General features: G+C 39.7%; 1 pseudogene; it reads left to right on the forward strand.

Moving 5' to 3' along the window:
• Positions 1-14129: 14129 nt before the first annotated feature.
• LOC129644421 (ubiquitin-conjugating enzyme E2 C-like) lies at positions 14130-14554 on the forward strand (annotated as a pseudogene).
• The last annotated feature ends 1704 nt before the right edge of the window (positions 14555-16258 follow it).

Genomic DNA, 16258 nt, shown 5'->3' on the forward strand with positions numbered 1-16258 from the left:
CAAGCACTTTTATCACTTATATAACAGCATCTAATGGGCCACTTACGTTATTATTTCCAAGAAAATGTCTCTAAACAATGGTTCCCTGGTGGCTCAGATGGTAAAGAATCTGCCTGCAATGGGGGAGACCTCGGTTCAATCCCTGGGTCAGGAAGATCCCCTGGAGAAGGAAATGGCAACCTACTCCAGTATTCTCGCCTGGAGAATCCCACGGACAGAGGAGCCTGGCCAGGCTACACCGTCCATGGGGTCATGAAGAGTTCATCCCAACTAAGAGTAACACACATACACAAATACTATTGAGTTTGTTCTCATTTGAGGTACAAAAGGGCTTTTTTCCTATATACATAACTAGAGAATAACATTAAGAAATAAAAATATTGCTGTAAATTTTAAGTTAACAAAGGCAAGAACATATTCCTAAGATTTCACTGTTCAACATACTATGTATGCTATTGAAATTTATAATAAAACATAATCTAAAATTTAAAAAATGAAAATAAGGTAGAACGACTAAAATAAGTTAGAAAAACAAGACTGGAAGGTGACTGTGGCTCAGATCATGAACTCGTTATTGCAAAATTCAGACTTAAATTGAAGAAAATAGGAATAACCACTAGGCCATTCAGGTATGACCTAAATCAAATCCCTTACAATTATACAGTAGAAGTGACAACTAGATTCAAGGGATTAGATCTGATAGACAGAGTGCCTGAAGAACTATGGACAGAGGTTCATGACATTGTACAGCAGGCAGTGATCAAGACCACTCCCAAGAAAAAGAAATGTAAAAAGGCAAAATGGTTGTCTGAGAAGGCGTTACAAATCACTGAGAAAAGAAGATAAGCGAAAGGCAAAGGAGAAAAGGAAAGATATATGTGTCAGAATGCAGAGTTCCAAAGACTAGAAAGGAGAGATAAGAAAGCCTTCCTCAGTGATCAATGCAAAAAAATAGAGGAAAACAATAGAATGGGAAAGACTAGAGTCTCTTCAATAAAATTAGAGATACCAAAGGAACATTTCATGCAAAGAGGAGCACAATAAAGGACAGAAATGGTGTGGACCTAACAGAAGTATGAAGAAGAGGTGGCAAGAATGCACAGAAGAACTATACATTGGCAGGTGGGTTCTTTACCGCTAGTGCTACCTGGGAAGCCCTACAGCCTCAAGACCTTTATATTCTGAAAGGCAAGTTATCTCGACTGGAGGCATGACATTTAAGATTGCTTGAGATTCTCTTGGCACCCCACTCCAGTACTCTTGCCTGGAAAATCCCAGGGATGGAGGAGCCTGGTAGGCTGCAGTCAATGGGGTCACTAAGAGTGGGACACGACTAGGCAACTTCACTTTCACTTTTCACTTCCATGCATTGGAGAAGGAAATGGCAACCCACTCCAGTGTTCTTACCTGGAGAATCCCAGGGACGGGGGAGCCTGGTGGGCTACCGTCTATGGGGTCCCACAGAGTCAGACACGACTGAAGTGACTTAGCATAGCATAGCATGCCCTAGCAAAGTAATGCTTAAAATTCTCCAAGCCAGGCTTCAACAGTATGCGAACCATGGACTTCCAGATGTCCAAGCTGGATTTAGAAAAGGCAGAGGAACAAGAGATCAAATTGCCAATATCTGTTGGATCATAGAAAAAGCAAGAGAGTTGGCAGAATGCAAACAACTAAAGAACCTCTTGACGAAAGTAAAAAAGTTGGCTTAAAACTCAGCATTCAGAAAACTAAGATCATGGCATTCAGTCCCATCACTTCATGACAAATAGACGGGGAAACAATGGAAACAGTGAGAGAAGTTATTTTCCTGGGCTCCAAAATCACTGCAGATGGTGACTGCAACCCTGAAATTAAAAGACGCTTGCTCCTTGGAAGAAAAGCTACGACCAACCTAGACAGCATATTAAAAAGCTGAGACATAACTTTGCCAACAAAGGTCTGTCTACTCAAAGCTATGGTTTTTCCAGTAGTCATGTATGGATGTGAGAGCTGGACTATAAAGAAAGCTGAGTGCCGAAGAATTGATACTTTTGAACTGTGGTGTTGGAAAAGACTCTTGAGAGGCCCCTGGACTGCAAGGAGAGCCAATCAGTCCATCCTAGAGGAAATCAGTCCTGAATATTCACTGGAAGGACGGATGCTAAAGCTGAAGCTAGCTCCAATACTTTGGCCACCTGATGCAAAGAACTGACTCATTGGAAAAGACCCAGATGCTGGGAAAGATTGAAGGCAGGAGTAGAAGGGGGCAACAGAGGATGAGATGGATGGATGGCATCACTGACTCAATGGACATGAGTTTGAGTAAGCTCTGGGAGTTGATGATGGACAGGGAAGCCTGGTGTGCTGCAGTCCACGGGGTATCAAAGAGTTGGACATGACTGAGCTACTGAACTGACCATATGATCCAGCAATTCTAATTCTGATCATTAATCTAAAGGAAATAAAATAACCATCTCTAAAAGATAATGCACCCTTTTGTTCATTGCAGCATTATTCATAGTAGCCACGACATGGAAACAACCATCATACCCATCAATAAATGAATGGGTAAAGAAGGTGTGGTGTATATGTATATATAATGGAATATTATTCAGCAATATAAAAAAGAAGGAAATCTGCCAGTTGACACAATATGGAGGGACCTTGAGGGTGTTATGCTAAGTGAAATAAGACAGAGAAAAACAAATACTATATGATATCCCTTACATGTGGAATCTTAAACAATAAAAAAAGAACAAACACAAAAAACCTCATAGATACAGAGAACAGATTTGTGGTTACCAAAGGCAGGAAGTGGGAGGGGTAGACAACATGGGTGAAAGTGGTTAAAAGTTAGACTTTTAGTTTTAAGATACATAAGTCCTAGGGATGTAAGGTGCAGCATAATGGCTCTGGTGAATTATGCTGTACTGTACATCTGGCTAATACTAAGAGAGTGGATCTTGACATTCTCATTGTATGAAAAAAATTGTAACTATGTGGTGATGGATGCCAGAGAAGGCAATGGCACCCCACTCTAGTACTTTTGCCTAGAAAATCCCATGGACGGAGGAGCCTGGTAGGCTGAAGTCCATGGGGTAGCTAAGAGTCGGATACGACTGAGCAACTTCACTTTCACTTTTCACTTTCATGCATTGGAGAAGGAAATGGCAACCCACTCCAGTGTTCTTGCCTGGAGAATCCCAGGGACGGGGGAGCCTGGTGGCTGCCGTCTATGGGGTCGCACAGAGTCGGACACGACTAAAGCGACTTAGCAGCAGCAGCAGCAGGTGATGGATGCTAAATCAATTTATTGTGGTAATCATTTCACAATACATACATATGTCAAGTCATTATGCTGTACGCCTAAAACATAATGTTACATGTCCCTTATATTTCAATTTAAAGAAATGCATTTTTAAAACATTAAATAGTGTCTTGGTCACATGTGGCTAGTGGCTACTATATTGGACTGTGTAGTTGTGGAATATTTTCATCACTTCAGAAGGTTCAGTAGGACAATGCTATTTTAGAGTTTCAGAGCCAACCATTTTTGACACTGAGAAAACATTCCCGTCTCCTCTGCATGACTAGATTCTTAATATTTTAATCTTCAGTGAATTTGAGCTTTTATAAAGTATGAAGATACCTGATATCAGAAGCTTGTAAGAACAGAATATTATTTCTCATTTTAGAGGCAGGCCAAGTTCCCCTGATAACTCTATTTTTAAACAGCCTAACTAGGCCAAAAGACAGGCAGAAATCCAAAGTTGCAAAACTTTTTCCTAGAAGCCTGAATGCCTTTCAGATTGCTTACAGACCATAAAAATTCAGCACTGGGAGGTTCAAAATGTTGAGTTAGTGACCTCATGCATTCAACTTTTTCTCAGAAGTTTTCATGGCTTCTTTTCTAAGCATACAATGCACTTCTTTGTATCACATTCTTTTCCCATATTTGTAACTTTCACTTCCCTTTTACATGATACATAATTTAATGTAATGTAATAAGGTTGTATTATTTACTGATGTGGATACATATTTATGCAAATATTAAAGAAGAGAAAACTTTTAGGAACATTTTTGGAATTCCGTCATCTTAAAAGCTGATAAGGGACTTCCCTGATGATACCGTGGTTAAGAATCCACGTGCCATTGCAGGGGACATGGGTTCGATCCCTGGTCCAGGGAGATTTCCCATGCCGCGGAGCAGCTAAGCCCAGCACCACCACTCCTGAAGCTCGCGCTCCCCAGCAAGAGAAGTCACTGCGGTGAGAAGCCCGCAGATCACAGCAAGGGGTAGCTCCCACGTACTGCGACTAGAGAAAGCCCGCATGAAGCAACTCGGTGCAACCAAAAACAAAACGAACAAATAAATCATACGTTTTTAAAAGCTGATAGAACTAGAGTTTTTTCTTTGCTTGAAATGAGAAAAATTATGAGTTTTGAAAACTTTAGAGTTCATTATACAGCTCTTCTTCTCACCCCTAAGAACAAGCTGAAAAATCAGTTTAAATTTTCTCTAAATGCTTCCTCTGAAAGACTTAAGAGAACAGGGTCATCAAAAAACACATTTGCTGTCTATTGAAGACATGTTCAAAACTCAGAAATTTTATCCAATGTTTAGTCAGAATATGTTATCTATATCTGCCTAGAGTGGGAAAATCTGTTTAACCTATAGAGCCTTATTATGGCTTTTTTTTTTATAAAACTGTCAGAGGATTATAGGGAGACTGAGAAGGCATAGCTTCTTTACAAGCAATATGGCCAACACAGAGCAACACCTTATATCCTCTTGGAGCACTGAAGCCCACAGGGAAACAAACTCACTAGAGAATTCTATATATGTGATGTTTATTGTGGCTACCACTCTAGCGCTGGCACCAAATTTCTGAAAATAAATTATTATGATGAAAAATGTTTTTCATATATGCAGAATTTTTTTTAACTCTTAGGAACATTTTTTAAATGGAAACTGATCATTCATACACGCCCCCTAACCCTTTCTTACAATTAAAGGAAGACAGAGAGACTGACTTTGGAAAACTAATGGATAATGCTCAACAATTTATGAAAAGTTTATTAACTTTCTAAAGTTTACTGCAGTCCTCTTAGAATTATCCCAGACATAGCATGGGTTTATATAAAATGAACCACCAATGATATTAGAAACCAGAGAAAGGAAAGAGTATCAAAGATTTAGATCGAAATGAACTGTCAAGATTTTGAATTTCCAGGAAGGGCAACATTGCAGTGAATTCTAGATGGAGTCGGCAGGGAAAGAAGGTGACAGAAATGAACTAACTTCTCTCAGGGTTTTGTAAGAATGCAAAATGCTGTCTTTGGTGCTTTTTAGACTTTAGAGGACATAAGAATCAAATCTGCCCAGAATGCAGCTTTTAATAGACTAAGTCTAGATTACAGCCCTAGATTCTCCATTTCTAACAGACTCCCAACAAAGGTCCATCTATTCAAAGATATGGTTTTTCCAATAGACATGTACAGATGTGAGATTTGGATCATAAAGAAGGTTGAGCACCAAAGAACTGATGCTTTCCAACTATGGTGTTGGAGAAGACACTTGAGAGTCCCTTGGACTGCAAGGAGATCAAACCACTCAACCCTAAAGGAAATCAACCCTGAATATTCATTGGAAAGACTGGTGTTGAAGTGGAAGCTCCAATACTTTGGCCACATGATGCAAAGAGCGAACTCATTGGAAAAGACCCTGATGCTAAGAAAGATTGAAGGCATGAGGAGAAGGGGGTGACAGAGGAGGAGATGATTGGATGGCATCACAGGCTCAATGGACATGAGTTTCCGCAAACTCCAGGAGATGGTGAAGGACAGGAAAGCCTGGCGTGCTGCAGTCCACAGGGTCTCAAAGAGTCCAACATGACAGAGCAACAGAACAACAGACTCCCAGGTAATCCAATGCCTCATTTCCATGGGCATCATTTTGAGTAACAAAGAAAGTTGTGATAGATTCAGCTATCACAACCAACAAAGAACTCATGTTTATATTGATGCTTTGTTGTCTAAGCCCAGTCCTCATATATTTTGTGTCATTTGATTTTAAACAAATAAAACAGGATTCTGTATCTGCTCTTATATATCACCTCATATATTCTATATTGCCTTTCCAAATTGAATCCAATTAGATATGCCAGCAATAAAAGTGTGCCACACTCAAAGAGGTTAAGAAAATGTTGAGTTAAGCAGTTAGATAAGCTCCTTAACTACTACAGGACTTTCAGAGTCTTTAACCCAAATGTACATTATGCATCTTCAAGAAAGAATTGATCACACATAATGCTTTCTTAGTGAACTTATTCATACTTACTGGAGTAGCTTCCATATGCTGTGAATAGTGAGGTTTTGAATACAAGTTCTGAGGTCTCCTTGGTTCTTATGTTTATAGATACTACTTTGCTCAGCCCAAGTGATGACCTACACTGAACTGAAAGTTGCTGATAAGAGAGTTTTCAAAGATGACTAAGGTATCAGGTTAAAAATAATGATTATCTTTGGACCAATCAGGGCAATCTTTGCGGTCAATCAGATGAGGTTCAGCAAGGAGTGACTTCTGTATTAAACACCAGAAGACATGTTATAGAATTAGGATGTTCCCATTTCATGCATTACGGCAGAGCTCCTATAACCTGTTAAGAAATGATAGTGGCGAACAGGACAGGCCAGTCTTCTGTGTACCGCACAGAAATGGAACAACATGAAAACTACAGCGAGAAAGTGCTCAATTCAGGGATATGGTTTACTCAGAAAGTTTTCCAATCATGCTGCATAGTGCCTTGTAATCACTGCCTTTGCAAATGAAGAGTAAAAGCAAATGTTCTCCAGCACAAAATCTGGGAAGTCTGATCTCACTCCTGCCCACTATGATGACTGGATAAGAAACGTCTAGCTATATAAAGCATGTGAAACTCAAAGCTTCAAGAAATACTTTGACCTTTCCTTGGACTGGTCATGCTGAAATAAATGGTAGACTGAGAGTTTGCCTACAACAAATGGACCCAGGATGCTGACGGGTCCCTCCCTTCTGTGAATTCTGAGTGTATAATGAACTTCCTTTTAACATAAAAAATGAAAAGAGCTTTAACCAAAATTGGCTTTATATTTTACACATATGTAGAATTTCACGCCTTCAAACTTCAGGAGGAAGTAGCAAATACACTTTCATGGCAGCTCGTGAGGCTCCTTGATAACAAAGTTTCATCTCATAGGGGACTAGAGTGTGATGATTCTCAACATTTGACTGCATTAGAATCACCCAGAAAGCTTGTCAAAACTCAGATTACTGCAACTCATCCTGGACTTTCTGATTCAGCAGGACTGGGATAGTGCCTGAGGATTTACATTTATCACAAGATCTCAGATGATGCTGCTGCTTTGAAGAGGGCTACAGGAAAGGAAAAAGCCTTACTGATCAGCTGAAGCATCCCCTTTTCCTTACAGATGCAGAGTCTGAGGCACACATAAGAAGTCAACACCCAAGCTGGGGTCAGTAACAGTCCCTTTGACTACAAGTCACGTGGGCATCCCTGCAGTACACACCCAGATCGCCGCCACTTATTCAGTCTTGTGCAGTTTCTCAGAATGTCACACACCTCCTCCCTACACTCTTCTCCTCTCCATTCCTGAATCAGAAAAAATTGTGAAAGACTTTGATGTGGGCAAAAAAAAAAATCACTGGATGTCCTGTCTCTCTACCCTTCTGGTCTATCTTTGCTTTTTAATGTCTTGCAGCTATTTTATGACTCTAAAAATTGTGGAAAACTATAATGATGCAAATGATTCTTGTCTGTAGAAATGCACATGAACTGGGACTTTTGAAATAAAACTGAGCATTGGGTTATAGGTATTAACCAGGCATGTATCTATTTGCAAAACTACTTCAGCATTCTCAATTGCCTGTGTGTATATGTATGTGTTTCTTTTAATTCTCTCTTGAATCTGTAACATCTTACTGAGTCCCACATTAAGTAATGAGTTAAATAAAATCTTGGCATTGGTTCATTTACTATTTTGTATGATTTGTCTATCACAACTTTACATTTTTTAAAATTATCTTTTAACATCCTAAAAAAGAAGAGTGCTTTTAAGGGTCTTCAAAAACCTGCTCCTTCATAAAAAGCAATAAAAGGAGTGGCAAAAATTGTCCAAATTAACTTTTTCTTGGAGTTTGGAAATTAACTAAAGGATTGCAAAATTTCAAGGAGTGTTTATCAAGAAAAATTGCTGAATTTTGGTAAGAGAAGCTAGCTGCTTTGTGGCATTTTTAACTTGACCTAATCCCATCTTCCTCTTCACATCTCCATGGTAGCCTTGAAAACAAAAGACCTTACAATTATGGTAGTTGTGCAAACGAGCAGTCTAACAACCACTGGAGAGGACAGAATGAATTTGGAACTTCCCCAAAGCCCCATAACTGCTCAGCTTTGACCACTGTGGAGGCTCATTGAAAATACCCATTCTCAGGGTTTATCCTTATTTAACCTGACTCAGAACCTGCTCTGTGCCAACAGCCCCATCTCTAGGTAATTTGCTAGAAAAGAAAAATCAGTGAGAATATTTCAACTACCTAAGATGATGTTTGGAGAAGGCAATGGCACCCTACTCCAGTACTCTTGCCTGGAAAATCCCATGGATGGAGGAGCCTGGTGGGCTGCAGTCCATGGGGTCGCTGAGGGTCAGACACGACTGAGCTTTCACTTTTCACTTCCATGCGTTGGAGAAGGAAATGGCAACCCATTCTAGTGTTTTTGCCTGGAGAATCCCAGGGACGGGGGAGCCTGGTGGGCTGCCGTTTATGGGGTCGCACAGAGTCGGACACGACTGAAGTGACTTAGCTTAGCTAAGATGATGTTACTAGGCTGGGCTAATGAAAACACTTAAAAAGAACAACTGGGAAATGAGAGCTTCATAAAGGACCTTGAAAAGCTCACACCTATTCTTTAGAATCTGTAAGACCGTGAATAGGGCTGTATGTTTGCACAGGAAAAACCTGATAAGGTTTTAACGTCTCATCACCAGATTGCCTTGACACTCTACACAAACAGAAAGTAAAGGCTAAGGCAAAGTTTTAAACTGCCTGCAAGATTGTAGAAGATAACCCCCAGCACACACACAGAGCCAATCAGCAAAGGCTGAGAGAGTTATTGGTTCAAAGCATTTATGGAAATCTCTCTACTCATTCACTGACATTAAGCTAACCAGGCAGACTTCAAAGCCCACACATGACAAAGAATATACTTTATAAAACTGGTCCAGAAAAGTCACCAATGAATAAAAAACAGCAACAATAATAACAAAAAACAGCACAAAAACAAATCCTGGAGAGAAGAGAGTGATTTTCAGAGTCACCACAATATGTTGTTTTAAACGTCTAGTTGTCAGCAACAACAACAAAAAAAATTAAAAATAAGGGACTTCCCTGGTGGTCCAGTGGCTAAGACTGCACTCCCAATGCAGGGTACCTGGGTTTGATCCTTGGTTGGGGAACTAGATCCTACAGGCTGCAACTAAGAATTCCCATGTTCCTGAATGCCCTAAGACTTGGTACAGCCAAATAAATAAAATTAATTAATTATTAATTATTTCAAAAAGCAGCGTGTACTTAAAAAAAAAATGAAGCACACAAAGAAATGTGAATGTATAGCTCATGGAAAAGAAAGTATCCCATCAATTCTCCCTGATGAACTCCAGATTTGGACTTACTAACCAAAGACTTTAAGAAGAACTTTTTAGTTTTTCTAATGAACTAAAGGAAACTGTGTCCAAACAATTAAAAGTATAATAATTCAAAAATGAACTCAAAAAAACAATCCCTTCAAAAGGGTATAAAGATGCAAAATATTTAGAAATAAGTCTTTTTAACCAGAAGACTTGTCCTGAAACTCTGTAAAGCATTACTGAAATAAATAAATAAATGCAAAGGTAGCCCACATGCAAGGATCAGAAGACACTATCAATAGGATGGCAACAGTCCACAAACTGATCTATAGACTCAACTCAATTTCTATCAAAACCACATCTGACCTATTTTTGCAGAAACTGACAAATTGATTACAAATTTACATGGAAATTCATGGAAACCAAAGCAATCTTGAAAAAGATAAAGTTGTAAGATTTAGAATTCCCAGTTTCAAAGTTTATTATGAAGTTATGGTAATTTAGACAATGTGGTACTGGCATAGGATAGACATATAGATCAATGGAGCAAAACTGAGTCCAGAAATACTCACATTGATGGTCAATTGATTTTCAGCAAAACAACTCATTGGATAAACAATAATCCTTTCAACAAATGATGCTGAAACAACTGGGTGCAAAATAATAAAAGCAAACCCCTACCTAACACCATACATAAAAATTAACTTAAAAATGACATTGGGCTCAGCAATGGTTTTTTAGATATGACACTAAAAGCACAAGCAACAAAAGTAAAAATAGATTAATTCAATTTCACAGAAAGTAAAAACGTCTTGTGATTCAAAACAATAAAGTGAAAAGATAGTCCATAAAGGGAAAATATATGTAAATCATACATCTGATAAAGGACTTGTACCGAGAATATATTAAAAAAAAAAAAAAAAAAAAACTCTACAACTCAACAATAAAAAGAGCTCAAAGAAAAAGGAGGATTTTTCTCCTTTAAGTGATACTCATTGTTACTGTTCGGTCATTATGTCATTATGTCATGTCTGACTCTTTGAGACCCCATGGACTGCAGCATACCAGGCTTCCCAGTGCTTCACCATCTCCCGGAGTTTGCTCAGATTTATGTCCATTGAGTTGGCGATGCTATCTAACCATCTCATCCTCTGCTGCCCACTTTCTTGCCTTCAATCTTTCCCAGCATCAGGGTCTTTTCCAATGAGTAGGCTCTTTGCATCAGGTGGCCAAAGTATTGGAGCTTCAGCTTCAGCGTTAGTCCTTCCAATGAATATTCAGAGTTCATTTCCTTTAGGATTGACTAGTTTGATCTCCTTGCAGACCAAGGGACTCTCAAGAGTCTACTTCAACCACTGTTCAAAAGCATCAATTCTTCGGTGTTCAGCCTTCTTTATGGTCCAACTCTCCCATCCACACATGACTACTGGAAAAGCCATAGCTTTCTCTATATAGACCTTTCTCAGCAAAGTAATGTCTCTACTTTTTAATATACTGTCTAGGTTTGTCACATCTTTTCTTCCAAGAAATTTTTTTTTATGACTTTTAATTTCATGACTGCAGTCACCATCCACAGTGATTTGTGAGCACAAGAAAATAAAATCTGTCACTGCTTCTACTATTTCCCCTACTATTTGCCATGAAGTGGTGAGACTAGATGCCATGATAGTAGTTTTTAATGTTAAGTTTCAAGCCAGCTATTTCACTCTCCTCTTTCACCCTCATCAAGAGGCTCTTTAGTTCCTCTTCACTTTTGCCATTAGAGTGGTATCATCTGCATATCTGAGGTTGTTGATATTTCTTCCAGTAATCTTGTTTCCAGCTTATGATTCATTCAGCCCAGCATTTTGCATGATGTACTCTGTACAGAGTAGGAAGTAGGAAGTCAAGAAACACCTGGAGTAACAGGAAAATTTGGACTTGGAATACGGGATGAAGCAGGACAAAGACTAATAGAGTTTTGCCAAGAAAATGCACTGGTCATAGCAAACACCCTCTTCCAACAACACAAGAGAAGACTCTACACATGGACATCACCAGATGGTCAACACCAAAATCAGATTGATTATATTCTTTGCAGCCAAAGATGGAGAAGCTCTATACAGTCAGCAAAAACAAGACCAGGAGCTGACTGTGGCTCAGATCATAAACTCTTTATTGCCAAATTCAGACTGAAAATGAAGAAAGTAGGGAAAACCACGAGACCATTCAGGTATGACCTAAATCAAATCCCTTATGATTATACAGTGGAAGTGAGAAATAGATTTAAGGGCCTAGATCTGATAGATAGAGTGCCTGATGAACTATGGAATGAGGTTCGTGACACTGTACAGGAGAAAGGGACCAAGACCATCCCCATGGAAAAGAAATGCAAAACAGCAAAATGGCTGTCTGGGGAGGCCTTACAAATAGCTGTGAAAAGAAGAGAAGCGAAAAGCAAAGGAGAAAAGGAAAGATAAAAGCATCTGATTGCAGAGTTCCAAAGAATAGAAAGAAGAGATAAGAAAGCCTTCCTCAGCGATCAATGCAAAGAAATAGAGGTAGACAACAGGATGGGAAAGACTAGAGATCTCTTCAAGAAAATTAGAGATATCAAGGGAACATTTCATGCAAAGATGGGCTCGATAAAGGACAGACATGGTATGGACCTAACAGAAGCAGAAGATATTAAGAAGAGATGGCAAGAATACACAGAAGAACTGTACAAAAAAGATCGTCACGACCCAGATAATCACGATGGTGTGATCACTGACCTAGAGCCAGACATCCTGGAATGTGAAGTCAAGTGGGCCTTAGAAAGCATCACTATGAACAAAGCTAGTGGAGGTGATGGAATTTCAGTTGAGCTCTTTCAAATTCTGAAAGATGATGCTGTGAAAGTGCTGCACTCCATATGCCAGAAAATTTGGAAAACTCAGCAGTGGCCACAGGACTGGAAAAGGTCAGTTTTCATTCCAATCCCAAAGAAAGGCAATGCCAAAGAATGCTCAAACTACAGCACAATTGCACTCATCTCACATGCTAGTAAAGTAATGCTCAAAATTCTCCAAGCCAGGCTTCAGCAATATGTGAACCGTGAACTTCCTGATGTTCAAACTGGTTTTAGGAAAGGCAGAGGAACCAGAGATCAAATTGCCAACATCTGCTGGATCATGGAAAAAGCAAAAGAGTTCCAGAAAAACATCTATTTCTGCTTTATTGACTATGTCAAAGCCTTTGACTGTGTGGATCACAATAAACTGTGAAAAATTCTGAAAGAGATGGGAATACCAGACCACCTGACCTGCCTCTTGAGAAACCTATATGCAGGTCAGGAAGCACCAGTTAGAACTGGACATGGAACAACAGACTGGTTCCAAATAGGAAAAGGAAAAGCCTCCAAATAGGAAAAGCCTTCGTCAAGGCTGTATATTATCACCCTGCTTATTTAACTTCTATACAGAGTACATCATGAGAAACGCTGGGCTGGAAGAAGCACAAGCTGGAATCAAGATTGCCGGGAGAATTACCAATAACCTCAGATATGCAGATGACACCAACCTTATGGCAGAAAGTGAAGAGGAACTCAAAAGCCTCTTGATGAAAGTGAAAGTGGAGTGAAAAAGTCGGCTTAAAGCTCAACATCCAGAAAACGAAGATCATGGCATCTGGTTCCATCACTTCATGGGAAATAGATGGGGAAACAGTGGAAACAGTGTCAGACTTTATTTTTGGGGGCTCCAAAATCACTGCAGATGGTGACTGCAGCCATGAAATTAAAAGATCCTTACTCCTTGGAAGGAAAGTTATGACCAAACTAGATAGCATATTGAAAAGCAGAGACATTGCTTTGCCAACAAAGTTTCGTCTAGTCAAGGCTATCGTTTTTCCAGTGGTCATGTATGGATGTGAGAGTTGGACTGTGAAGAAAGCTGAGTGCCGAAGAATTGATGCTTTTGAACTGTGGTGTTGGAGAAGACTCTTGAGAGTCCCTTGGACTGCAAGGAGATCCAACCAGTCCATTCTGAAGGAGATCAGCTCCGGGATTTCTTTGGAAAGAATGATGCTAAAGCTGAAACTGCAGTACTTTGTTCACCTCATGTGAAGAGCTGACTCACTGGAAAAGACTCTGATGCTGGGAGGGATTGGGGGCAGGAGGAGAAGGGAACGACAGAGGATGAGATGGCTGGATGGCATCACTGAGTCGATGGACCTGAGTCTGAGTGAACTCCGGGAGTTGGTGATGGACAGGGAGGCCTGGAGTGCTGCAATTCATGTGGTTGCAAAGAGTTGGACACGATTGAGCGACTGAACTGAAATGACTCTGCACAGAAGTTAACTGATAAAGTGACAAGATACAGCCTTGTCATACTCCTTTCCCAATTTTGAACCAGTCCATTTCTCCATGTCCACTTACAGGTTTCTTAGGAGACAGGTAAGGTGATCTGGTACTCATCTCTTCAAGAATTTTCCAGGAGCTGATGACCTTCATAATGTCTGACAATAAAGGGATCTCTGCTTTCCTTGAATTGGATAACCTTTTCAAATGGGTAGAGACCGTTCATAGAACAGCTGGCACTGAGGTATATGAAGACCTGAGGTATAAGCTGTCCCTGGAGTTCCCCAGGGGCTACTCTTACAAAACTCTCATGGTGAAGTTCCTCACACCCTGCTGCCACCCCAGCGGGGACACCCAGGGCAACATCTGCCTGGACATCCAGAAAGGCAAGTGATCCTCCCTGTGCGACATCAGAGCCACTCTGCTCTCCCGTCCAGAGTCTGCTCAGAACCCAACATCATAGCCCTTTGAACACATACGCTGCTGAGCTTGGGAAAAACACCCACAGCCTTTAAGAAGAGCCTGCAAAAAAACCACTCAAAGCACGTCTCCAGCCAAGAGTCCTGACCTGGGATATCCAGCTGTCCTTGTGTTTTCTTTTTATGGTTTTTCCTTAGGTGGTCTGCCCTTTCCTCGATTTCTGTACAGGACTCTGTATTTTTCTCTGCAGTGTCATTTTCATTTTATTTATGTTTTTTAAATTAAGTGTCAGGTTAAGCCCTTGTGACGACTATATTAAATAAGTACAATTGGGTTTTTTTTTAAAGAACTATTGGGAAGGATGTGAAAAAGTTGAAACCCCAGACATTGCTGGAAGGAATGCAAACTGATACAGTCACATTGGAAAACAGTTCCTCAGACTTAAGCATAAAATTGACCCAGAAATTCCTAGGTATACATCAATTTCTACTCCTACCCAAGAGAACTGAAAACATATGCTCCCCTCAGATTTATAAATTAATATCCACAACATTTTCTTAATAGCTAAAAAGTGAAAATAACTCAAATGTCCATCAGCTACTGAATAGATAAAACTTGGTAAATCTATGTAATGGATTATTATTTAGTATGAAGTACTGACACATGCAACAACATGGAAAAACTGAAAACTTATTTTTGTAAGTGAAAAAAAAATTCAAAAGGCTACAGATTGTATGGCTACATTTATATAAAAAATCCACAGTAGGCAAATCCATAGTAACAGAAAGCAGATTAATGGTTGCTAGGGGTTGAAAAAGGAGGAATGATTGTTAATGACTACAATGTCTTCGGGGGGAGTAATACAACATTCTGAAATTAAATAGTGGTGATTGTTGCACAGCTTTGTGTATTTACTGAAAATTACTGAATTGTATACTCATTTCTTTCAACTTTATTGATATATAATTAACATACAGGATTGTTCAAATTCAAGGTGCACAACGTCTTGATTTGACACCACTTCTGTATTGTAAAAAGATCACCACAGCGGGGTCAGTTGACAACTCCATTACCTCACATTATCACCACTTCTCTTTTATGATGAGAACATTTAAGATGTACTCTCTTAACAACTTACAAGCATATAATATGTTGTTGTTTAGTCGCAAAGTCGTGTCTGACTCTTTGCGACCCAGTGAACTGAAGCCCACCAGGCTCCTCTGTCCATGGGAGTTTTCAGTTAAGAATATTGGAGTGGGCTGCCATTTCCTCCTCTAAGAGATCCTCCTGACCCAAGGATTGAACCTGTGGCTCCTGTATAGAGGTTGACTTGCTTACCGCTGGGCCACAAGGAGAGCCCTTATATAATATGATACTGTTAACTGTAATCACCATGCCGTATGTTAGATTCCCCAGAACTTATTCTTCTCACAACTGAAAGTGTATACTCTTTGACCAATAACTTCTCATTTTCTCTACCCACTACCCCTGATAACCACCATTCCCTGTTTCCACGAGTTTGATTTTTTTTTTTTTAGATTCCACATATAAATGAGATAATACAGTATTTCAAGATCCATCCATGTTGTCACAAATGGCAAAAATTTCCTGCCTTCTCTGGCTAAAGAATACTATATACAAAGGAAATATATAGTGTTTAAGGCTTCTTTGTCCATTCACGTGTAGACAAACACTTGTTTCCTTACCTTGGCTGTTGTGAATAATGTTACAGAGACCATGGGAGTGTAGATATGTCTTCAAGATCCTGATTTCATTTCCTTTGACCATATTACGAGAAGTGGGATAGATGGGTCATATGACGGTTCTATTTTTAATTTTGAGGAACTGCCA

The sequence above is a fragment of the Bubalus kerabau genome, chromosome 2, assembly GCF_029407905.1.
Source record: "Bubalus kerabau isolate K-KA32 ecotype Philippines breed swamp buffalo chromosome 2, PCC_UOA_SB_1v2, whole genome shotgun sequence".
NCBI lineage: Eukaryota > Metazoa > Chordata > Mammalia > Artiodactyla > Bovidae > Bubalus > Bubalus kerabau.